Source organism: Gouania willdenowi, chromosome 9 (genome assembly GCF_900634775.1).
Source record: "Gouania willdenowi chromosome 9, fGouWil2.1, whole genome shotgun sequence".
Taxonomy (NCBI): Eukaryota; Metazoa; Chordata; class Actinopteri; order Blenniiformes; family Gobiesocidae; genus Gouania; species Gouania willdenowi.
In genome coordinates, this window is record NC_041052.1 from 7,107,026 (window position 1) to 7,133,619 (window position 26,594).

A 26,594-nucleotide genomic window follows, 5' to 3' on the forward strand; every position below is an offset into this window, starting at 1 on the left:
GGCAGGTGAGCTGCGACAGTAGCGACACCTTTAAAACCCGTCCCAGGAGAAAAAGGACTACAGAAAACCGTTAAGAATCGTGGGACATGTAGGATTTTAATGAAAACTACTATGCGGTGGTGGGTCCAAGTATGTAAGCTCTGAGGAGAGCGGACAGTCCGTGCTGAATCCCTTGTGCACGGGGTCAGCCCGAGCATGTTTGAGCTTTCAGACTTTAAAATGTGACTGGTTTCATTTTCGTAAAGTTGGAAGATTATTGTAAAGGGTGAGTGATCATTAAACTACTTCAAAATGATATTTACAGTGAACCGCTCTGCTTAGATATTTACCTGAATCATTAAATGTTTGTACAAGTAATAATCTATCTCGATAGGAGATCTTAGCAGACTGAATCTACAGGAGCCTTAAAGCTGCTGGCGATGATAATTTTTCAACAGCTAAAGACATAGTGTAGGCCTCGTAGATCAATTAATCAAAGGTAATTTACACATAAACAAATGTAAAAGATAGAAATTGTTGCTCGAAAGCTTGCTATTGTCAAATGGCCATGGGACTTGAACTTTGGAAAAGTGTTGCACATTGTGGGTTATTGAGTCCCGTAGAAGAATGCAAAACAGCGCCAAAGCAGAAAAGTTTTTACTTCATTCTTACCATGACTTCTTGTGTTTCCTCAAAAAGACAAGGTAGACATTTATTCACTGAATTTTTAAATAATTTTACCCAAGATTAGACTTTACTCTGATTTTGGAGATAATTGGGTGTTTCCACAAAAAAACCAAACTATTAACATCCGTGATTGTTTTGTTTTGTTTTTCAGTTCGTGAAAACACCAGTAATGTTACTTTGGTTGTGTTTTTGGGGGCACACTGGCATCAGTAATTGAATGAAATGCTGGCACAGTTTAAGAATGTGATTCATCATCACCGACAGCTTTAAAGTCTTATAAAAAAAAAATGGGGAAAAAAAAAATCTTTACATAAAAAGGTGATTGTGAAAGGTGATATTTGTTCACTGCTAAATGGTTCCCTAATGAAAACCTAAGAGCTAAAACACAACACAAAAACTCGACGTCTACAAAACTCTTTAGTTTTCAAGCTTGAGGACGCTGCAGTCATCTGAAACAATAAATAAATGAACAAATTCTCCCATTGAGGGCGTAACGGATCCATAGCCAATGGTTAAAGGTAAGGGTGCAAAATTGTAGGCGCTTATATATTTAGTAAGCCTACAAACAGAGGTGTTTATGGGTGAATATTTTGTTGACAGGTTTGTTGATTCCAGTTTAGACTGAACCTGAGTGGACCTTCTCAGTATCAATAAGGTGGTGGTCAGGTCAAGGCAAGAACGTGGGAAACATTATGAAGATGTCGCCACTTGTTCAGTGCAGGGAAGGAACCCCATCATTTTTCTTTCTCCAACCATTTACTGCTCAGTGCATCTGGTTTCCTGGTTTATTACAAAGTGCCTTCACTTGTGAAGAGAGCCTGATTATTGCACATCCACATCGTCCATTACCCTTCAGGTATCTCCTATTACAGGAGTATGTCTGTATCCAGGCAATTTAGTGAGGCTTTGTTCTGCAGCGTAACTTGTTTCCATCACAATTCTAGTGGGAAGCAATCATATAATTTCCCATTATTAAAGCTGGGACAAAGACGTGCAGGATCCCACTAATCATATACTTCATTTGTATGAACACTGAATAATTGTCGTGTAAACGAGCGGAAAAAATAAAATAAAATCTCGAAGCTACGATTCCACAGTTCGGGATTACTCTGGATCATTAGTGAGATTTCATTAGTTATATTTTCACAACATTACATAATTATCATACAATTAGATATTAAAATGAGCTCGAGTGTGTGCATCGTAAGCATGCTGTTTATGAGGATTGGAGCTGGAATTATTACGTTTTGGGGTTATGTGATTGTGATTGATGACACAAATCATTGCTTAAAAGAAACAAAACTGGAGCATGGTCGCAAAAAACCTGATAATGTGAACTATTTGGATCGTTGAGGTTGTACTTTAAGTTATGGAAATAGGCCCTTTTTACCCGTTTATCGGTTTATTCTGCTATAATTATGTATACAGTATGTTTTGTACCTTTTTTCTTTGTTTTACATTAATATTCCTGTCAATGAATTTATGATTACAGTTACCAGCATTTTTTCCAATTACAATTAAACTACTATTTTTTATCCTCAAAGTCAATAACAATTAGGTTCTCAATTAAAGTTCAATTACAATTATTAACAATTACCGAGCCTAAAATAAATAACCTAATAAGAGCTTTCCTTTAACTATCTTCTGTTATCATCTCTTATGATAATGCTAATATTTATCATCTAGTTTCTTTCCTTTCTATTGGTTAACTTGTTAGGATTCCAAATCAATGAAAATATATATTTTAATATTTTTGGTGTGGGCGTCTGAGCCTTTTTTGTGTCAATATATCCCTCGGTTTAATTTTTTTTTTTAAATGGTAAAATGTGGGAAACCTTGATATAAAACATATTTTAATTAATTACATATGTGTAGAAATCTACATTGAACTGTAACATGGTTCCCCAGTTTTGCTTAAAATTATAATTGACAATTTTATCAAATTTTTATGACAATTACATTTACGAAGTCAATTTTCTGAACTCAATGACAATTTAATTACGATTACAACAGCAACACATATTTTAAATTACAATTTCACTTATATTTACACCATAATTGTAAGTGATTATATAATTATAATTGACCCCAACCCTGGTTATATGTTCTGAAGAAATTTAAAAAAAAAAGAAATTAAAGTAAGAATTTAAAAAAGACAATAGATTCAGACATTTTTTTTTTTTTTTTTTTACAAAAGCACACAGCGTAAGCAGAGCAATATGTGAATGTGAAATTAGTACCATACTAATAAATTACTACATCTTAAATGTATCAAATGGAATTAATAACAAAAGAAAAAAGTTTGACTTTGATAGATATAATCCATTGCCTATTTGATCATTGTGGTTTGAAAGAGATTTTAATAAACTAGACAAACTACAGCCAAATATAGATACATTTTCAAAGTATCTTCTGGAAAAAAAAAACCCTAAAATGTCAAGCCATAAAGCAGCAGTAATATTATGACAGACACTCAATTGCATAATGAACGTGCGTCACCCAGCAGTGCACGTGTATGGCTTTATTTTCAGCATTTCTGTGCAAACCATATTCTACGAAACGACTACATTTTGACAAATGTCCTTTCACATACCTAAAATAAACATACATGACTCACTCTTATCAGGAGCACAGTCATTTACAAACTATTCCTCGGCCGTGCTATTGTCCCACACACTTAATCCCCGACCCCACCCACCACGAGATAGCTGCAGATACCATCAGCCTGAACGCACCTGCTCCCACCTTTAAACCTCACGGCTCTCTCAAGTGTCACATATCCATCGCTTGCTCTTGTTGCCAAAGGCGAGCAGGGAGCGGGACTGATTTGGCTAGAAATAGCAGTGTCACATGAGTGCGAGCAGTGACCATTCAGCCAGCTGCTCGCTCGTCCTTACATGGAGTGCAGCCCCATCCTGGCAGGCAAATGCAAATAGATGGTGACATTATCATTAACCTTGCACCAAAGCTTGGGGAATAGAATTTGGTTCTTCTGGCCACTGATCTGGCCACTGACTACCAGCAGACAGAGAGAGGGGGACAGGCTGGATGATATAGACCAAAGCTCATATCTTACTTTTTCTCAAAATGGCGATACACGATATGAATCATTTAAATTCAAATTGAGTCTGACCAGAAGGACAATTCTGGATTAAATTTTCAAAATGCCCACAGGCTCATTTTTATTAACAGCTTCACAATATAAGCCACTTTTGGCTTTTTCTCCTATAAGGGACAGCATGTGTGAGTGAGTTCTGTAGTGTGGCTTGTTGAGGGTAAGGTCTAGATTAGGAAGCTCTGAGAAATCCATCTAACTGGGCTTTTCATGCTGTTCTGAAAAAAAATAATAGAAAACTCAATATATCTTGAATATCAATATATCGCCCAGCCCTAGAGTGAGGTTGTGTTCGAAATTGCATGCTAACATACTGCTAATACTAAGTCTGATGTCAAAATGAGTATGTAGTGCGTTCACATTAGATAGTATGGAAAGATTGAGTATGCCAGAAATACCCAGATGTACTGTATACTATATCGCAGCTTTTTTTTTAAGTAAAACGTTGGACCCACTAGTCATACTCAACCGCCCCATGATGCAATGTGAGCGGAATGTAAAATTGTCCTGGGACCAGTGTCAAGCTAATAATCAAACATCCCTGTTTCAAAATAAAAGCATGTATTCTTGTCTTCCATTATTTTTTAACGCTTTTGTAAATAGGGCTCTTGTTTTGAACTTAACCAGAAGTTTAGTCAGTAGCACAATGGAGGGTCTCCAAAATGTCGGCAGTTTTATGGATCAAATGACAAACTTTCAAAGAAGGCAAATTAACAAAGATATTTCATTCTTATTGAGCTTCCGTTTTTTATCGTCGTTGGTTCAAAATGCATCTTGGGAAACTTGGAAGTATACTTAAGTGGAAACAATCTTCATCCTAATCCCCCTACCCATACTTATAGTACACAGTACACAGTATATACACAGAGACCTTTGCAGTTGCAGGTCCGAAGCTGTGGAACGCACTGCCACTTCATATCAGAGAGGTTTCATCTCTGCCTGTTTTTAAATCTCTTTTAAAAAATGCATCTTTTTACTTTGGCGTGTGGCTTTTAAATTCTATTGATTTTATGTCCATGTTATTTTATATTTTGTTTTGTTTTATTGTTTGTCTTAGTGTAAGCACTTTTGTCACTTTGTACAGCACTTTGTCCCCCTCTTCCTGGGTTTTTAAAGTGCTTTATAAATGAAGTCGGATTGGATTGAGTTTGAAGTGCATAGTACGGAGCGTACCAATCCGTACACAGCCTGAGAGAGGAAGGATTTGGGCAATACAGAACAATTTTAACTTCAAATTGACAGCCAACGTTGGCTTTTTCATTTGCAGAAAGCCAAATATAGCTTTTCCTCATCTTTCTTCATGCATTTCCTCCGGTGTTCAGCCTTCATACATTAAATAATCCAATTGTCTTTGAGGACAAAAAAAGCACAAACCACAATTTGAGGACAATGACCAAGGTGGTTCTGGAAGAAAAAAAGCACCACAAGGCCTTACAGTTTAGCAGTAAACCTTCATTAGCATAGTCAACACTAAGCCAACTCAAAAACAAAAGACGCTCTGTGGAACAGTGCTTTGATACGGACCCTGCCGCTTACAGACTGCAACTAGAACGACTGCAAAACAGTTCTCATGGGGGGGAGAGCACAGACGAGGACAAACGCAAACAGTGAGTCACAGGCTGCCATGAAACGAGAGACGAAAGCGGCACAATAACTTCAATATTAAAGGGCTAATTGTTTCATTGTAAGTGGGGAGACATCCATGAAGACTGAAGGTTTTACAACCTCAAAACATCTAAGACAGGAACACTAACAGGAAGCTTGTGATTAAAAAATCTGAGTCAGTGCACACTTATAGAAAGAGAAAAAAAACTTAAGTGACGGTGCTAACAGAAGGCTGGATCAGGATTTAGAGACTCGGGCTCAGAGGAAGCTTAAGCTTGTCCTCCAAATAAAAGTTACCAAAAACTAACAATGAGCAATTGTTTCAGTGCTTCAATTTAAGGATTTCTTGTGTGTGAGAAACAACTTCAATTCGATGAAATACTGAGCTAAAACTTACTTTTGGTTGTATGGTATTTAAGAGTAAGGCTACTTTTGAAATGGCACACTCCGTACTATGCCCTACACACTCAATGAGTATATACTGTCTACTGTATACTATAAGTATGGTTAGGAGGATTAGGATGATGACCGTTCCCACTGAAGTATACATCCAAGTTTCCCAAGATACATACTAACAAAATGTCCTGATAAAGTATACATCCGGGTATTTCACACGTACTCAGTCTTTGCATGCTATCCAATGTGAACGCACATTATCAGACCTAGTATGAGTAGTACGTTAGTATGACATTTTGAACACAGCCTAAGAATGGTTATGCTCTTTAGCTCATGCTTGAATAAAATGAGAAATAAATGGCTATTGGTTGGCAGCTTGTTGTTGTCTTGGTTTTCATTTGTTCAGCTTTTTTCTACAGCTTCCTCTCACAACAATAACACTAAAGCTGGCCCTTCCTGATGGTTTCTAGTCTTGGGCTTTTTGCTAATACAACGCCTCAGCGTCACTTGATCAATGACATGCTTGTCCAGGTTGGCATCAGCAACAGGGCAGGGATGAAGTGGACAAACAAACAAACAAGCAGCTTTGAGTTTTACCCTCTTTTAGTGCCATGTCATGGTGCCAAAGCGAAAGAGGGCTCCCACATAACAGGGTGATTGTGCTCCTGAGGGCGAGAAGGGCTGATCAGATAGATAGGCTGTTGTCTGACTGTGACACGAAGAATCCTGGTGCCAGAACTGCTCCGTCGCCCACAGAGATACAGACACGCCTATTGGCAGTGGGTTCAGCCTGAAAGGAGGCCCAACATTCATGGAAACCAAGACATCTTTCCACTTTTTCATTGGGATACTCTCATTTTTTCCAACCTAAGAGATGTACACAATGATTCTTAGCGAAAAAACACTGAAAATTACTATTAGTTATAGTCTTTGCCGTCACTCCTGTCCTGCTTATTCTGTAAAGGAAAGATATTTCATGTTAAGGTTTTATTAATCACTTTCAGGGAGTTTACTTTGATCTCCTAACATGTTTAGACTGTCAACTGCTAGTCTTCTTCAGAGGCAACTGCTGATTGCTTTGACATTTCCTTGCCTTTCACGTAACAATTCCAACAAGTTGTTTGTGCCTTCTTTTTGAAAAATATGTGGTTTCATCTATCTGATCTTGTTTTTAGAGTGTCAACTGCCAGCCTTCTTTAGATGCCTCTGCTGATTGCTTTGAGGTTTCCTTGACTTCTACGCAACAATCATGTTTGTCTTCTTTTTGAATATGTTAAGGTTTCATTTACTCAGACAAACATTTTTCAGGAAATTTAGTTGACAGCTGACAGTCGAAAATGCCAAGAGATGCAAGTACATTTCCTGAAAAATTAGGAAATATATTTATTTAATTGTAATCCATCATTCGCTGAAAAAAATGTCAAGATCATTCTCTTTAAACACCAGATAATCGAAGTTTGCACAGTTCCTAACAATTCCTCTGGGTTATTTTTAAATATCCGCGTGCAGGCATTTCTGCAAACTTTTCACTGTATCAGTAAATCAATACAAGTTTATGTCTGGTATAAACTATGAGGTCAAAGTGATAGTTTGAAAAGAAAAAAAGATTGAATAACATGTTAAATGTTTATCACAAGAAGGAATAACGAATGTGATTCATGTCCAACAAAAATGCATTTGTTAAGCACATGTGGGGAAATCTGATTTATAAACTGCTGTTTTTAAGCAGATTGCATCTTAATTTATTAAGAATTATTTGTAGACGTGCAGTAGAAACCCTCAGCTACAGATGTTTATAGGCTAATGTTTAGGCTAACTTTGACCTCTTAGCCTCCTGAATCCAGAGGACCACTCCCGCCTTACTTCCACAGTGAGTCAAAAGTGGGAACAATGCCACACAAGCAAAAGTAGATTTTAATAAGATAAAATACTGGGAACACAAAATAATCTGATACAATTTTTACAACTTCATTCTTACCCTGCGGCCCAGTAACAAATGAACAACAACAGTGGTTGGGGACGACTGAGCTAAAAGAGAAATCCACAATCCTGATTTTTAGTCATCAAAAAATATTCTTAATTTTTTAATAAACAAGGTGGGAAAAAAGGACTCATACTGGTGACGTTGATAACCCATAGGCTATTTTATTTGCAATTCCTGTTAAATTATTTCACTACAGAATAACTTGAGAGCTTTTAACGTCCGTTGGGTATTTAAATACACCTTTTCAAGATATTTAGGGAAAAATCACAAAAAAAAGATGGAAAAAATGAAATTCACCTTCTGAAACTGAGAAAGCACTCTGACCTGTTTATTTTATTTTATCAATGTTTTCTTTATTTAAAATCAGGGCCCCAAAATTACATAGAAATGAATTTATATTTAGGACAATATTGCGCATTTACATGCTGTTTTTCACCGGAAAACGCACGACTGAATGTCTAGAAAGTGTGACAAACGGACAAATATGTTTATTTCTGTTCAAAAATCTAAAACGGTTCGACTAGGGGTGAGTGGGGTTTCGTGCAAAACTTGAGGGTAACGTAATGGTTGGCAGTAATTTTTTAACTATGTCACACTTTTCTATGGTGTTTTTCCAATTAAACGGGTGTCTAAGGGTCTAACAGTGTGACTCTTGCAACGTTAACTCACGCGATTTCCTCGTAACCATCTTTATTAACCTTATTTGGCATGTTTGATATGATTCGAGAAGTTTATTAGCTAGTAAAGTCATCTAAACCGGGTAGAATCATAAAACAAGTGTAAAGTGATGCAGAAATAGGTAAACCCTGGAACGGAATCGAAGAAATTTTGAAACTGAATATTGGAGGTCCTTTATATTGCTTTAGGTTACATAATAAAGCTGCTTTTCATTGTAATGAATGTGCTGTGGAACAGAAGTGCTTGAAAAACCAAAAGACACAATGTTGTAACTGTTGTAAAGAAATGTAATGTGACCTGACAACTCATGCAGGATTTTTTTTCATCTTAAGGGGAGGATTCTCAGATGACAAAAGATGAAGTCTCATATTGCAGGATGTTCTCTAACAGTGTAAAAAGGCATTGTGCAGTGCTCAAACCTGCATGAAAACCACTTTCTTCTCTAAACAGTTTGTCAAAACAAAACATGAAAGACCAGATAACAACCACCTCCGTGCATGAAACATACCACTCAAGCTTTGCGGGTGGAATTCAACCACATGCACATTATTCAGATCGTTATTTTTACATGAGGTGTTTGGATTTATTACTGCGGATAACGGGGAGACCGTTAACAATGTGGTCTAAGCTGTGGCTCTACCTTGATGCCACCGAACTGGCCATTTCGAGTGAATCACCGGCTAAAAACACGCCTGAGGGATAACACTTACAAATGGCAGGTCAAAGTACAGTCATATATATTGTGAATCACACAACAGCCTCGATTGAGCACACTCTAAACTGCACAGTCAAGAGGGGAACATTTTCCATTCATGCACATTTGATAGGAGAGCTGCTACAACTACAATGTTCTCCTTTCCTGTCAGACGGCAAAACAATACTGCAGTGATGAACAAAAGGTTCAGATTATGACTGCAGGGAGAAAAAAAAAATCATAATATTACTGTTATTTATGCTTATGTTTGAAAGTGTAAAAATAAAGCCACACGTAAAACATTTTTTCATCATAGTACTTTTAAAAGTGCAATACGATTTTATCAAGTAGAATAAAACAGTTTAATAATACTGCAATCTCAGACTGTCAGACAGTTTGAGATTGCAGCATTATTAAACTGTTTTCTTCTACTTGATCAAATCGTATTGCAGTGGAATTATGCTGTAGAACTATAAAATAGCTGTGTCAGGGTTGGGGTCAATTACATTTTTAAGATAAAACCATGTCTTTAATTATACATGTTTAATAACTCAATTACGATTACTGGCATTTTTTTTCCAATTACAATTAAAATTAGATTTATTATGTCTCCTGAAAAGTCAATTACAATTACATTCTCAATTACAATTAATCACAATTACTGAGCCTTCATTAAACGTAACCTTCCTCTTGTGTTAGCTTCCTGTTAGCATTAGCATCTCGAGTGATAACGGCTCAGTTTTGACTCGTGTCTTAAATCAGCTGTTGGAAAAGTTGATACGAAACACATTTTAATAAACTGCATATGTGTAAACATAGAACTGTGATATGTTTACCTGATTTTGTATTTGATTAAAATGTAAACAGGGTTCCTACAGCTTTAGTCAAATTAAATTCAAGACCTTTAAGACTTTTTATTGCCATTTGAGATTCAAATTAAGACCAACTTCACAGTAAATATATGTGGGGGGTGAGAAAATAACACGTCAATTAAATGGGGTAAGGGTACTTTTTTTCTAGTGCATAAGAGCAACTGGCAGCCCCCAAAGTAAAGGCACAAAATGAAAAATCTAAATGACGCCAAAAACACAAGATGACTACAAAAATAGCCAGAAATCTATAAAACAATACAAAAAATAAAAACTATTAAGAACAATCTTTGGACAGGCAATTGTTACATTTATATTTTCCCATGTTGTTAATAAAAAACTTTTTAAAACAAAAGTTACCATTTATTTTGAAATGTGAAGCTAATTTCAATCAACAATACGTATGTGTTAAGACTTTGAATCATTGATTTAAGACATTTTAATGACAATTAAGGCCTTATTTTTAGATTCATGAATTTAATGCCTTTTATGGCTGAACGATTAATTGCATTATTATCGCAATATCATGAAACACGATTTTCTAATCACAAAGGCTGCAATTTTTATTTATCTATTTTTTTCTTGTCCTATCTTGTATTATCCTGTTAACCTGAGTGTGTTTAAAAAGTGCAGTTTAACTAACTTCACTTTTCATCAAACATGTAGCTATATTGAAGAGGTAAAACCACAGATTCGTTTGCTTAATTGTTGTAATCTGTGCTTTAAAATGTATATTTTATATTTATTTAAAGTTTAAATAAATCTGAAATTGTTTATTATGAAACAGATTGATTTATTGCTTGTGTTCATTAAAAAATACATGACAAGAGGCCCTTGAAAAAATAATCGCATGTTAAATCGCAATCGCAATATTGAGGAAAAAAAAATCGCAATTGGATTATTTTACAAAATTCTTCAGCCCCAATGCCTTTTAAGACTTTATAAGGATCCACGGGAACCCTGGTAAATGACAGTTTATATAGAATTACCATTACAATTACAAAGTCAATTATCTGAACTCAAACAAAATTCAATTACGATTATAACAGCAAAAGATTTTTTTCCAATTACAATTACAAATACAATTTTGCAATAATTGTTATTAATTATCAATTACGCTATTACAATTATAATTGACCCCAAGCCTGGCATGTGTCCACAAACGTTGGCATCCCACCTTTTTGCATGTGTTACAATGTGATAAATGTCTCTATCACCTGTTAAACAGAAGCTTCATTCGTATCCTTACGTTGATAGTGTGTAAAAAGATACAAGTTGTTAATCTATCTTTCTTATCATGAGACCTTTCCATATCTGCCTCATTACATTCCATGGCTAGACGAGATAAAGAGATCACAGACTATTTGGCCGTGGCGGTTTTGTTGCATAAAAAAAGCACTGACACTACATTTAATTTGGAACGGTTTTCTGAGTGAAAACAAGTGAAGGAAAACGTGTGAGGTGGCGACAGAGGTCGGCATTCCTCGTCTTTCTTGCGGGGTCTTATCAGAGTTATCAGATTATTCATTAACTGACAAACCCTGTCCTGGAACGATACATGTGTGGCACGTCGGAAGGCAAAGTTATGTAGGAGTGGGGATGGGCCGTGTTGACTAGGAGTGTGACAATATCTCGATACAGCGATATATCGCGATATTTTTCCGCACGATCGATTATCGATATGCTCGCGCTAAGTATCAATTTTTTTTTTTTTTTTTTTTTTAAACGTTTTCTGCTTTTTCACTAAAATGTGCAGGTACATCGTCACAAAAAATTTTGTCACTGTTTGTTGAAGGAACCAATATATTGTTGACTGGAATATTGCACTATAATGGTGTCACTGGTAAGAAAGACCCTATTTATTGTTTACAGAAAGCACTGTTGGAGATACTTATTTACATTGGTATGTTGACACTTATTTACAGAAATGTTGCATTAAGATAGTGTCACAGTTCATAAGACACTTTTTCAATTTATTGTCTTTCAGAGATGTAAAATAAAAATTGTCTTTTTTCACTTAATCTTTTTTTTCTTGTTATGTCGTAGATTATTGTAGATTGATTTCTAACCAATATATCAATAATCGCAGTATCGTCATAACGTGAGATAATCGTTATCGTGAGCTTTGTATCGCGTATCATGAGGTACCCAGAGGTAGCATCCCTAATGTTGACAATATATATATATATATATACAGTATATATATATGTATGTATCAGCAGAGATAAATGACTGAATTATTACCATGGGTTGAACACATCTATTGCATTACAGGCCTTAGATTCCATCTCAACATCTCAGATATCCAGATATCAGATGTTAGATATTGTCAGTTATTTGAATCATTGATCCTGATCTTATGTTTATTCACACTTTATAGGCTTGGAAAAAAATGTATATCCCCATTAATAACCATACAGTAGGTCCAAATGTATGGGAACCACTGATTTCTTTGAAAAATTGCAATCCGGATCCGAGCCAGATGAAACTCAGTGTGATAATTGAAGAACCAACCAGACATGGGCTGAATCAAATTTCATAAAAGACAATTCATTATGAACCAAAATAGGAATTTTTGAAATATGAGATGCCAATAATGAGAGAGAGGAATTTTTCAATTTTTTAAAATGATCAAGAATCAGTATATTGATCTGGATCCTCTCCAATATTTATTAGCATCTTCCATGGTGTAAGGTTTATCTTTGGTTAAAAATGTGTCATAACCTTGTAAGTACTTCTGACAATCCTACTAACAGACAAACAAACAAGTAAATGAAAATATTACCTCCTTGGTGGAAATCATGACTCCAAAAATGCACGCACACAAAAAAAACCACAAAATGACAACAAAAACACACACGATTACTCTAAGGGGGTAGGCTACGAATCTAGCTGACCCCTCTTATCACACTAACTTCCATGATGTTGTCTGTGTGTGCTGGACTACAAACCTCGCTGAAGCTGAATCACTATGGCAACTAGTCTTTCACAGCGAACCTGGTCCCGTCCAAGTTTATCTCTAGCTGAAATGTTAGTTAGTGACAAAGTCCCGCCTCCTCACCAATCAGATCTCTTTAGAAAACGAGTTGTCCAATGAAAAGTGAGATCACGTCACTGTGTGGATCTGATGTGACAGCTGCTGACCATAGACTGTAAAAAAAAAAAAAGATGCTGACAGGAGAGAGATGCAACCCTTTCATCTACCGATGACGTCCTATAGGAAAAATAAGATTTATATCTGATGATCTGATAAAATAAAATACATAAATCACCTGATAACACCTGTGTGCATCAGGCGCTTTCACATTGATAAATTAATTAATTCATGTAATCTGAGGTAATGCTGAGAGCCTCAGTCCTGTATTATATAAAATATAAATATATTCCACCTTATGAGAGGCTGATCTGTATGAACACAGGATCACCGCCACAGTAGCCGCGTTAAAAAGAAAAGAGAAAGTGAAATTGATCAGAATGTCCGTTTATAATCTCACAAATGTAAACATTAACACTCATCAACACTCATAACTTCCTGCTTTTACTGCAGCACCAGTGATGTTTTAGGTCTGAATTATGAAATTTTAATTCATCATATTTTTAAACTTAAGCAACATATAACCGATCAGGACCAGGTTATGAAATGGATCAGATCTGATATCTAGTATAAAAGCTCCTCTTGGATTTATATTCATTATATTTAGGATCATAAACTGTTCCTCCTGTGAAGACGCTCTGCAAGTTTTCTCCATTGATTGCAATCTCCACCTCTTTCACGTGAGCGCGCACGTACGAGGGTGAAATCCCTTGGCTTAAATTAGCGTGTTTTGATCGAGTTGGCACCAGCTAACGGAGCTTAATCCAGTCTAGATTCATAGCATACCCCCTAAAAACACTCGAAACAATAACAAAAATCCCCTCCAAAATAAATGGAATATTCCATGGCATAAGAACAACAGTAGGTATGAGAAAAACCCATTTATTATTAACCAACTGGTTACATACATTTTAACCTTCAACATAATATCCACAGTGTTCTACAATTGAATAAGATAAATTTAAAAAAATGAATTTGAAAAAGAAATAAACAAATAAATAAAAAAATCGGAAAATTCGGAAATTTGAATTCGATATCCAATATTAGTTTTCAGGCTAATATCGGACCGATATCAGATCGGGACACCACTACTATATTTGGTTAGAATTTAGTCAAAACCAGTTAAGTACTTTCGACATAATACTGCTAACAGAAAAACAAACAAGTAGTTTAAAATATTTCCTCCTTGGTGGAAGTAATGACTCCAAAAATGCACAAAAAAGTCTCTAGTCTCAGAATGACAACAAAAACATACAAGATTACTCGAAAAACACTCGAAACAATAACACTTACACAAAACAACACAAAATCCCCTTCAAAATTGAATGGAATCTTCCATGACATGTGGTCTATATTGGGTTAGAACTTTGACAAAATGTGTTACGCACTTGTTTTGACGTAATCCTGCGAATAGACAAACAAAAAAGGTGAAATACTATCTCCTTTGCAGAAGCCATAAAAGTATGTTTGGTGCTGATAGTGTATCAGATCAATATTGTCATCAGCCAATGCTCAAGACTGTAATATCAGTGTAGTATCGGAAGTGAAAAAGTTGTATCGGGACATCCCTAGTATATACCTATTAATAGTTTTAATGTAGTGAAGAAAAACGAGTTTTAATAAAATAATGTGTTAATTCCAGTCATCGTGGTCATCTATAGAAACAATAGTTGCATTTACCCAGCACTAGACTGGAGCACAGGAACATAATGTACACATGACGCCACAAAGCTAACATGACGTTAGCATTTTCCCTGTCAACAGGGCAGTTCTGGAGTCCGCGCTGTGTGACAGGTTGTAGCCTCAACACACGCCGCTAGAGCCAAACAGGATCAGCGAGTGTCACTAACAGAGCCGCTCCGTGCTGTGCAATGGGTGGCAGAGGACAGGCGTAGTGGCAGTGTGTGTGCGCATGCGCAGCCGTCGACTCGCCTTGCGTACAAAAAAGCCCAGCAGAGGAAAAACGAACTCGCGTGATTAAAAGGACAAACGGTTGTTGAACGTGAGATATATATTAAAAAATAAATAAATAAAACAAAGTGTGTCACAAATGGTCGGAGTTATCCCCGTCCTTTCTTTGAGTCTGTTTCCATATTCACAGACACAAACCCGCCGTGTCGGTGGCGTGGGGCTCGCACGGACACACGTGCAACAGCTCCCATTCACTCATTGGAGTCGCGTGCGAGCATATGGGGCAGCAGCAGCAGCACGTCACGCGCGCACGATATTGGATAAACGGTGGGGCCAAATGTCTTAAATTAAAGCTCGTTCACCATGGCAACAACTGACACACAGACATGTCCGTCACTCGCCAGGCCCGTCCCTGCACACGCAGTCCGAAGCCCCGCGCGCACAGGGCGGACAAAACCGGACAGAGACACGGTCAGTAGGGAGGGGAGGGAAGGGAGGACGAGACGCATGGAAAGCGACAAAATGTACTTACCGACGAAATAGGACACCGTGAGAAGGAGGAGGGTGCACGCCGCCGTGTGTGTATTCTCCCAGAACGACTCGACGTGGGCTGCACAGAAAAATGTCAGATTCCAGCAGTGCTCACACCACCATGTTGCTCCGTGTGGACGTGAATGTGTCGCCTGCTGCTGTGGCTCTCATCCGGGAGAGTAGCGTGTCGGGAATGAGCAGTCGTCTCCACACTGGCCCAGGATGACAGCTTTGGGATGGAGGAGGAGGGGGGGTGGAGGCGATTCAGGGAAGGAGGAGGAGAGTAGGAGGGGAGGGCTGCTGGTCAATCCGCTCGGGGCAAAAGTGACACCACATGAAATAAATAGTCTATTCTGAAATTCTACCTTTTAGAATTTTTTTTTACATATTTGAATGTTCCAAGTATTTTCCAACCTGGAGGAGTTTGTCTAAATATAATTTCCGTGTTTAGTCTTTATTTCCAGTGACTGGCTCAAATTCATGCACAAACGTTTATTTTCTCTGTGGAAATAAAAAAGTACAATAATTCGGGAAGATGACACATCCATAAAACACACAATGGACTGAGTGTGCAGTGATTTCCGAACTTTGGGTTGTGAGTTGTGACTCAAAATGGTTTGCAGATTTATATTGTTTGGGTCGACACTCAGTAAACCATAATACAGAAGCGTCGGTATTATTACTATACAAACAATATAATTACAATGTAATAACATAATATGAGAAAATGCTTTTACAATATAATTATATTCTTTGTACAATACAGTGATCCAAAATATATTTTTCTATGTGGCAGCTCTACGGTTCTGTACCATATTACACATTAGGGCTGGGCGATATAGACCAAAACGCATATCTCAATATTTTTTCTCAAAATTGTAATATTTGTTATAAAACTTGATAATTTTCATTCTAACTAAGCAATACCAGAAAGACAATTATGGATTAAATTTGCTGATGCAAAATGCCAAACAGGCTAATTTATTAACAAACAGCTGCACAATATGTGCCACTTTTGTCTTTTTCTGCTATAAGTGACAGCACGTGTGAGTGAGTTCTGTATTGTGGCTTGTTTAGGGGAAGGTCTGGGTTAGGATGCACTCATAAATTTCTCTAACTGTGCTTTTAATGCTGTTCTGAGAAGTAGTGAAAGCAGTGACTCCTAAAACGAGTATTTTAATTTAAAAAAAAAAAAAAAAAGCTATTTAAATATGTATATAGTTATAAGCGATATTGTAATTTTCTTTATCGCCTAAATAGAAAACTCAATACATCTTGAATATTGATGTATCACCCAGCTCTATTACACATCATATTACCATTCAAGTATAATTGGAGAGTCAAGATCCAGAACCGAACTTTCCCCCTCATTTAACACAGGACTTCACCAGCAAACATAATTAATTACATCCACAAGGAGGTAATATTTTCATCAACTTTTATTTGTTTGTTTGTTAGCAGGATTACATCCAAATTACAGACTCTTTCCAAAAAATTAGAATATCATGGAAAAGTTGTTTAAATTCCATAATTCCTTTCAAAAAGTTAAACTTTCATAGATTATAGATTCAGGGCTCACAATTTAAACGATTTCAAGTATTTATTTGTTTATTTTTTTACATAATTTGGGTTTCCAGCTCATAAAACCCACGAAAACAGGAATTCAAAAAATTAGAATACTGTGAAGAAATCGCCATTTACTTTTCAGTTTTTGCAGAAAAAAAAAAAGAGAAGGACTGGACTGTTGGCCAGTGGTCCATGGTCCTCTTTTCTGATGAAAGTAAAGTGTGTCTTTCTTTTGGGAATCAAGGTCCAAGGGTTTGGAGGAAGACGGGTGAGGAACAGAACAGAACATTGCACCCCCAAATCATGACTGACTGTGGATATTTCACACTGGACCTCAAGCAGCTTGGGTTCTGTTCCTCACCATGAATTGTCTTCATTCCTCTCCTTTCCAGGGCAGACCTCCACCTCCTCCTTGCTCTCACTATAGATCACACTGTCATCTGCAAACATGTTGACATGTCTCAACTGCTCCCCGACAACAACATCACACTCTTCCACCACTTGGCCCTCTGCGCATCCTTTGTCCTCTTCGTCTTCCTGACCACCAGAGTCATCTTCCTCTACTGTCTGGATGTGGTCCACCTGTGTGCTTGTACATCTGCTCTTATAGCTTACCCTGTGTTCCTGCCTCTTCACTACAGCCACTTCCATCCTTTTTGCAAAGTCTTCCACCATCTATCCTTGTGTGTTTCTATCCTGATACCAAACCTGCCCATCAACTGCTACCCGCACCAACATGTCCATCAAAATCTGCACCAATCACCACTCTTTCATCTCATTCACTTACCAATTTTCATTTGGAAAAAGAAGAACAGACATGCTGATTAGCACCACAACTTAGTCAATGCTCACTGACATTTGTCTGTCCTGACCTGTTTCATTTTCAGACTCTGTCCCTTGTCATGGTCATCTAAATGAAATGCATGAGAAGGCATTCATTGAACGTTAACAGTTTGTAACAGCAGGTTTTACAATGAGGCAAATGGATTTAACATGATAGGCAGTGTTTGTTGGTTAGTTAGTGATCACCTGCAGTATGAACAGTAGAGGACGTGCTAACTTTACCACTGCTGCTGAGATGAGATTCACTGCAGAGCAGATCAAAAACGCGACATTCCTTCAAAGTTATTGCATGCTGTATGAGGAAATGTTTCAGCATACTGGTAGTATTTCCTCCCTTTGATGAAATACCCACTTTTTTAGTGTTGCAGGTTGCCCTGTTGTCATACTTTTTTGTGAAATGTAACCAAACTTTTGAGTGTTTGTGCCGCTTGGGTGCCATGTTTCCTGCTGGCTGCAATGTTTAATGAATTAACTATCTTTACATAACTTTATTTACAAATTGGTCGTCTAAACCTAATTTCTGGAAAGTAAACATCATCCTGGTATGTTGAATGTACCACAAATAAAATAGCACATAGAGAATGTGTATGTGGAAATATTTTTCTACCTTGAATACTGTAAGTGTGTTTATGGATTAATTAAAAAAAAAAAGCGCAAAGAAATATTTTCTATTTTTTCAGGCTCAATGTCCAGTAAAAAGGCTGTTCTAGTGCACTATGTTGTGACGTCACGCAACCAATAAGGTGCGCACCCCCAGTTTGGGAACAACTATATTGAAATTATATGAAGATGAAGCTTAAGCCTATATTTAAAAAAAAAAAAAAAAATCTGTAGCTCTTTGACCAAAACCCACTGAATAATGAAATAGTGTCTGATCAAACACATATTTTTAAGGCCATGAGGCCAAATATTGTTGATGTAGTTTTTCTTTATTAAATTTTTAGTTTTTTTTTTTTTTTAATGAATTTAAGGCGCATTTATGTTTAACAGTAGACACATCGAATTCATAACGGGCAGGGTTTGACCCGCGTACCTTGAGTTTGACACAGGTAACTTAGAAAAAAAAAAAAAAAAAAAATTCTTTACTGAAATGTGTACTAAAGGTATGTACTGTACACGCCTTTCTCAGAAATGCTTTGACTGACGATTAAAACGAACATTCGTCCCCATTCTCAGCTTTTTATCGCACTACACGTGAAATCTTTGTGCGTGCGATCAATGAGTGGCAATGTTTAATAGGTCCTTGTCACCTATTCTGTTGGGTGGCCACGTGCGAGACGCATAACAGTGTTATGTAATAAGCTCAGCCAGTCAACAACAGTGTGTGAGTGAGGGGGGGGGGGGGGGGTATTTGTTGTATCTAAACACACTCTGAATAATCCAAAGCAATTTAAAGTAGAATCTAGAATCTAAAGTCCGCATTTACAACCAAAGCAATTTCTAAACGTTACTGTTTTGTCTTTTTGGTATTTTGTGTTTTTGTGTGATTTATTCTAACTTTTTTTGTGTTTTTGGATTAATTTTGTGCACGTCGTGTTTTGCAATCATTCAGTATTTTTTTTTTTTTTTTTCCATTTTGTGTGTTTTTGTTGTTTGCGTTTTTAGTATAATTTAGTGTTTTTTTCTCTTTTTGTGTTTTTGTCGTTAAGTTATGCATTTTTGTTGTTTGTGTGTTTTTAGTATTTTTTATTTATTTTTTTAATCTCTCATTTTGTGTGTTTTCCTCAAATTTTTTGTGTTTGTCTTGTCATTTTTTGTGTTTTTGGGTGGTTTTAGTATCATTCTGTATTTATTTCTCTCATTTTGTGTGTTTTTATTGTACTGCTGTGCATTTTGTTGTTTGTGTGTTTTTGGTATTAAGTATTTCTTTCTCTCATTTTGTATGTTTTTATGTTGTGCAATCTTTTTGCTTGTGTGATTTTTATTTTTATTTTTTATCATTTAGTATTTTATTTTTCTTATTATTTTATGTGTTGTCATTATGTTTTTGGTATTTTTTTTTAATATATTTTTTCTCTCATTTTGGGTGTTTTTGTTGTAATGTTGTGTATTTTTGTTGTTTGTCTGATTTTGGTATCATTATAAATTTTTTCTGTTATTTTGTGTTTTTGTTCTCATGTTGTGAATTGTTGTTGTTTGTGTATTTTTTGGTATCATTCAGTATTTTCTGTCTATTTTTGAAACTTTTGTTGTTTTTTGTGTTTTTTTCCTTTATTTTCCTGTACTTCTGTAGTCGTCCTGCAATCTCCTACGTTAATGGTGAATCTTGTTGGGACTTGACGGCTGCATTCAATCTGTGGAAGGGTGGAAAATTTGATTCTCCCTCAGAATTAATCCTTTAATCGTCAAAAAAAACTTTAACATCACCGTAACACAATTATGTTTAACTGCGAGGCAGCAAAACAAAGAGCTCAGGTTGGTTTCTATCTTTCACTGCATTCACATAGAGCTGACATGGACAACTTTTATCACAGCAGGGGCCACAAAAATTTAATTGTCTGATCTGAGGGCCACAATATCAACATTTATGTCAGCATTTAGAACAATGATCAATCTCAAGAGATGTTTTTGGAGTTGTATTGTGTATGTATGTTGTCTTGTATGGTTTTGTTTTTATTCATTTTGTGTATTTTTGTTGTTTTGTGTTCTTGGAGTAATTCTGTGTCTTTGCTGTTTTTGTGTGTTATGAGTCATTTTGTGTATTATTGTTGTCATGTTGTGGTTTTCTCTGTTTTTTGTGTGTTCTTGTCATTTTGTGGTTTTGTATTTTTTTCTATTTAACTGTTTTGTGTGTGTTCTTTGGAAGCCTTTCTTTGTATTTGTACAGGTTTTTTTTGTGTTCTTGTCATTTTATGTTTTTTGAGTCTTTGTATTTTTACTATTTTGTGTGTTGAGTCATTTCATGTATTGTTGACATTTTGTGTTTTCATAGTCATTTTGTGTATTTTTGTTGTCATTTTGTATATTTCCTGTTTTTTTTTTTGTTTTGTTTTTTTTTTTTACATGTTTTTGCAGTCATTTTGTGTATTTTCCTGTATTTCCTGTATGTTTTTTTTTTTGGGGGGGGTCATTTTGTGTATATTTGGAGTCATTTTGTGCGTTGTTTACTTTGGGGGCCACACAAAATTAGTCTGAGGGCCGCATGTTGCCTATATCTGACATAGGGAAATACAGTACACAGATTACACATGGCGACATTCTCTCAAAGTTGACATGTTGTGTAATTGCTACACTACACAGTAACGACACTTCACTACACTACACAGTAACGACACTTCACTACACTACACAGTAACTACACTTCATTACACTACACAGTAACTACACTTCACTACACTACACAGTAACTACACTTCATTACACTACACAGTAACTACACTTCATTACACTACACAGTAACTACACTTCACTACACTACACAGTAACTACACTTCATTACACTACACAGTAACGACACTTTACTACACTACACAGTAACGACACTTCACTACACTACACAGTAACTACACTTCACTACACTACACAGTAACTACACTTCATTACACTACACAGTAACTACACTTTATTACACTACACAGTAACTACACTTTATTACACTACACAGTAACTACACTTCATTACACTACACAGTAACTACACTTCACTACACTACACTTCATTACACTACACAGTAACTACACTACACTTCATTACACTACACAGTAACTACACTTCACTACACTACACAGTAACTACACTTCATTACACTACACTTCATTACACTACACAGTAACTACACTTCACTACACTACACAGTAACTACACTTCACTACACAGTAACTACACTTAATTACACTACACAGTAACTACACTTAATTACACTACACAGTAACTACACTTCACTACACTACACAGTAACTACACTTCACTACACAGTAATTACACTTCACTACACTATACATTAACTACACTCTCCAATCAACTGTTTTTGACACAGTTGAGTCAAGAAGTATCAGTGAATACTAAACCAAGACAAGTCGATGCACGAGGGGAACAAGAAGATTACACTGGTTTGGAATTAAACTGCTTAAATTAGGCCTTGGATCGCTGTTGCTGTATCATCTTGCTGATAATGTGGTGCACATGGACACTCAGGTAGTACGTACAGTATGTGTGCCACATAGAACACATAACACCAGGATGCCCAATAGGAAAGAGGCTCATTTTCACAGGGATTATTTGTAATACAGCGTGTGTTTATGCTTGCATACATGTACTTAATAATGCAAAAATAACTTGAACACAACACTGTATGGCCTCAAACTTACTAATACTTCAGTTTAGGGAGGATCTACCAACATGTTTCATTCATGAAGCTTCAACAATGTGTTTGCAGTAAAAAGAAAGAGGGCTTTACTCAATAATAGACAGGGAGTCATTTTGTTTTGGCTTAAAGGTGAATATTATGGTTCCAAGAGGAGATTTTCATCTTAATCCTGCAACAGTTCAAACTGTAACCAATACATTCACGCTCTGCTTAGGATCTTCAGTGTTTGGCTGCACAAACAGGGACAGATGCCTCCTTCAATGATATGCCAGCTCACCCTCAGCACAAACATACACTCCAAAGCTGGTGAATCACCTTTTCTTTCTTTCTGTGGCTGCATGGAGAACTAGAGCTAGATTACTCAATCAGTCGTACGAGATGTTTGTATGAGCGGATTGTGAGACAACAGCCCCTGGGCACAGACTTGTAAAAGCTCAATTCATCCTTTCAAACAGACACATTAGCTGTTTCACATCAGCTTTGGATTTGTGGGTGTGTTTTGTCTTGATTTTACGTCACTGTGTACGTGTGTGTGTTGCTTTCAGTCTATTCAGGGGCCTTCTGGACCATAGATGCAATAGAACATCCATGCAGTAATTCTTCCATTGGTTTGATTTGATAATGACCAAATAATTATGAAATAATGATCATTTGATTTGGTATTCATTTGCCTGTTTAGAAAATACACGTTTCCATCTGAATTGTTCTCAGTTTAAACATCTCCTAAGGTAGTAAAAATATTAAAGGTGGGGCGATGCATAAAGTTCACGATACGATACAATAAATAACTTGTCTTGGGATACAATATTTCTTGTGGAGAAAAATGACCCAGAAAAATGCTGTTAGAAAAAAAGAATCTGCTTTATTTTGGCTTTGACTTACCCTGGGTATGACCTTATCAAGGAATATAAGGAGTAAATTATTATTTTTTTTGTTTTGAAATGATCAAAGGACATTGTGAAACTACAAAAGATGAAATGACCAGACATCAATCAGAACAATCCGACCAAACAGATTAAATTTAAGTTTTAGAGTTAATAAATTTAGCTATAGTTAGGGCCTTTTTTTTAAATTTTCAATTGAATTCATTGGTGGTTTTTTTTTTTTTTTTTTTTTTTTTTTTTTAATTGTACATTTTTACAAACCTTTTATTTTATACAGATGCTTTTGTGTAAAATAAATTAAGTTCCAGTTGTGCAAGATTTGGTCTCTTCTTGTTTAAGTGCATGGGTGAAAATAACTTGTAGCTTTTACTTTGAGTACCATTTAATTGAGCTTATTTTTCCTTGTACTTTTTTATGTATTTGATTTTTAATGATTTTTTTGATGATTAAATGATTTTGCTGCTGATTTTAATGTTCTTATTGGTTTTTAAGCTATTGAATGTTTTCTGTTGCACTTTCTGATCATGTAAAGCACATTGAGTTACTTGGTGTATGAAATGCGCCTTGCCTTGTACTTATACTTAACTACATTTTCTATCAAGTAACAGTACTTCTACTTGAGTATGATACATCAGTACTCCTTTACACTTCTGGATATTTTTAATATAAAGTGTTCTCAATGCAGTATATACCATAATGTATTGTGAAACAGCCCTTTTGCCCATGCACAGACATACCAGTCCAAACAGTTGGACGTCATCATCCCGTGCCTTCAATGTATAGTTTGCTCTTTGACAGACACACAACAAATACCACACATCCATCACACTTGTTGGAAATCCATTTGCTTTGTCCATGTATTCTAGGAGTCATCATGCTTTATTTATCAAACTCTGCGCTGTTGCATAAAACACACACACAGTCATAGTGTATTCAATGTGTTTGGCACTAACAGCTGCATAAACTCAACAGTTAAAACATAAAATGCATGAGTACACTGTTTATTACGCCAAATGCAGCATTTTATTACCCCGAGTGTTGCATATACTCTCTCCTTTCCTCCTGTCCAGGCAAGTCTGTTGGGTGTGGTGTTTGCCACATTTTACTCAAAACACTCCCACCACTCAAACAAACCTTTAACCTAAAAAAAGTACTCTGAGTGGTAATTTTTGAATGCACAACCTCACATTCATACAAATAATGTTATTATTATAGCTTTGGTTTTTACCTACAGCGACACTTGTTGATCGGATGTTATTGTGATGCAGTAAAAAAAAAAAAAAAAAAAAAGAAAGAAAAGATAATCACATCTTCTGTTTTAAGGCCTAGCCCTTATATTAGTGTTTGTGTACTTTAACGACAAAAGAATGATTGCATAACACGCACAACTGTTGAGAATGCTTTGAGCTAGCATACTGTTTATGTAATCACATTAGCATTCATCTAAAATAATGGATAAATCAAATTAATTTACCAGTGTTTCACCTATTATTAAATATAATAGATCATACTATATAATAAATATATATTCTCAAATATTTAACATTAAGAGACATCGCCAAAACTCTCAAGAAAAAAGGCAAAGAACAACATTTACTCCTACACTAAATGTCTGGAGAAAAGAACCAAAAAAGTAAGTAAGTACTAAAAGATTGATAATAAAAAGAAACGCTATCATTTAGGATTTTTCTAAATACAAGCTGATATTTCAGCTAAAACACTAAATGCATTAGCGCTACCAATTTTTTTTTCTTTAAAATATTTTTTCACTCGAATACTTCATCACTTTTAATAGAATTTTCCTAAAAAAAAAAAAAAAAAAAAGAAAAAAAATTATATGAATTCATTACTAAGATATTTGCTGCCATCTATTGGCAAAATATAATATCGCAGCAGTTCTGACTGCAATTAAATTGTTTTTGTTGAGATGGCTTGAATATATAAAGTACATTTAATTCAAGTTCACACAACGATAATGACGTTGTACTTTTACATCATTACTCTGTAGCACCTGAGATTCAGTTTTTTTTTGTGTGATTCATTAATAACTTATTTTATTATACAGAAGACTGTATTAAAGTATGTGGAAATGTTAAAGAATAATAGGATATTTCTTCCTTTTGCACTAAATATAAGAAGTGAGTCTTCAACTCAGATAATATTATATAAGCTTGTTGATCTATCGATATAAACCAAACCCACAGAGGTCATTGTTGTTGTTCTCACAATTTAAAGGATGGACGTTGATTTTGTGGACATTTGTCTGTGCAGCAATAATCTGGTTCATTTTAATTCTAGGGAATGTAGAATAATTGGATTTTACTTATAGAACTGAAGAAGCCTCTAAATAAGAGAACAAAGAGTTAAGTCCACCTTTCCTAGGTTTACCAGAATTACCAGATGTTAGAGTGTGTCTGGGGAAAAAACCATCAGTGTTCTTCTTTCCTCCAGATGTGTTTATGAAATAAAGCAGACACTAACATCTGTGGTCTGCTTGATGGAGCAGTTTTGAACTTAATAACAACTGGACTGTGGGTTTGAGTTCTGAGTTGGGAGTTTGTACAAACGTGTGTGTTATTTTTTTTCAGTCTCGGTTTCTTCACAGAATACCAAAATACAAAAAATATGTAAGTTTGGTTTATTGTATTTAAATTTAGCACAGCAATGTAAATTGCAGGTATTATGTACTACAAAGTGACATATGATTAGAATTTTGTATTTTTGTGAATTTTTATTTGTGTGCCTAGTTAAGGGACAATATCGTATAGCTATAATAAAACGTTACAAGATCTGTATTCATTGGTATGAGTTGTATCGCGATGTCTCAAAGAAAGGAGGGCATATCTTTCCATCCCTGCTACATCTGTCCCAAACAAGCATGTCTTTTCAACTGCAGCACAGATAGTCAATGTCCAAAGGTTTGAATGGCTGCATAAAAATAAATAAAAAGGAGACATGCAAATATTGTTGAAAAAGACCTGGTCCATATCTTTAATCTGGGATATGTAGACTGTTATAGTTTGACGTTTTGAAAAAGTTGTTTTGCAAAGTTCATGCACAGAAACTATTATTATTATTTAGAACAATGACATTAAATTACATAATTTGGTTTTAATTTTAGACTGGCATGAGTTGTTTTTTGAGTGGCACATTTTGCACTACAAATAGGAAAAACGTTCATATTATTATTATTATTATTATTATTATAGTAAGTAGCATTCCGAGCGCTATTAAAGTCAAATAAAAGTTTTTGTGTGTATTTTCTCTTTCCAAAATATCGTATCGTGAACTCTGTCTGTCGTCCCACCGCTAGTGCTTAGTGTAACTGTGTTTTGAATGAACATCAGGTGAAAACACATCAGAAGAAAAAGCTCCTGTGCAGCTCCATCATCAGCATCCTCATCCTCAACCTTTAAGCCCCGCCCCCCCGCCAGTGCACGGGCGTACACACG

At 35.8% G+C, this 26,594-nt stretch overlaps 1 protein-coding gene across 3 annotated transcripts in view; it reads right to left on the bottom strand.

The window, feature by feature from the left end:
* Nucleotides 1–15,771, bottom strand: part of slc20a2 (solute carrier family 20 member 2) — a 61,864-nt gene extending 46,093 nt beyond the window's left edge. For 2 of the 3 annotated variants that reach the window (XM_028456625.1, XM_028456621.1), the window contains exon 1: nt 15,545–15,771. The gene's annotated coding sequence lies outside the window, so the exon portion shown is untranslated. Of the gene's footprint in view, nt 1–12,958; nt 13,105–15,544 lie in introns of those variants that run through there. The other variant, XM_028456624.1, reaches the window with a different exon arrangement.
* Nucleotides 15,772–26,594: the final 10,823 nt, after the last annotated feature.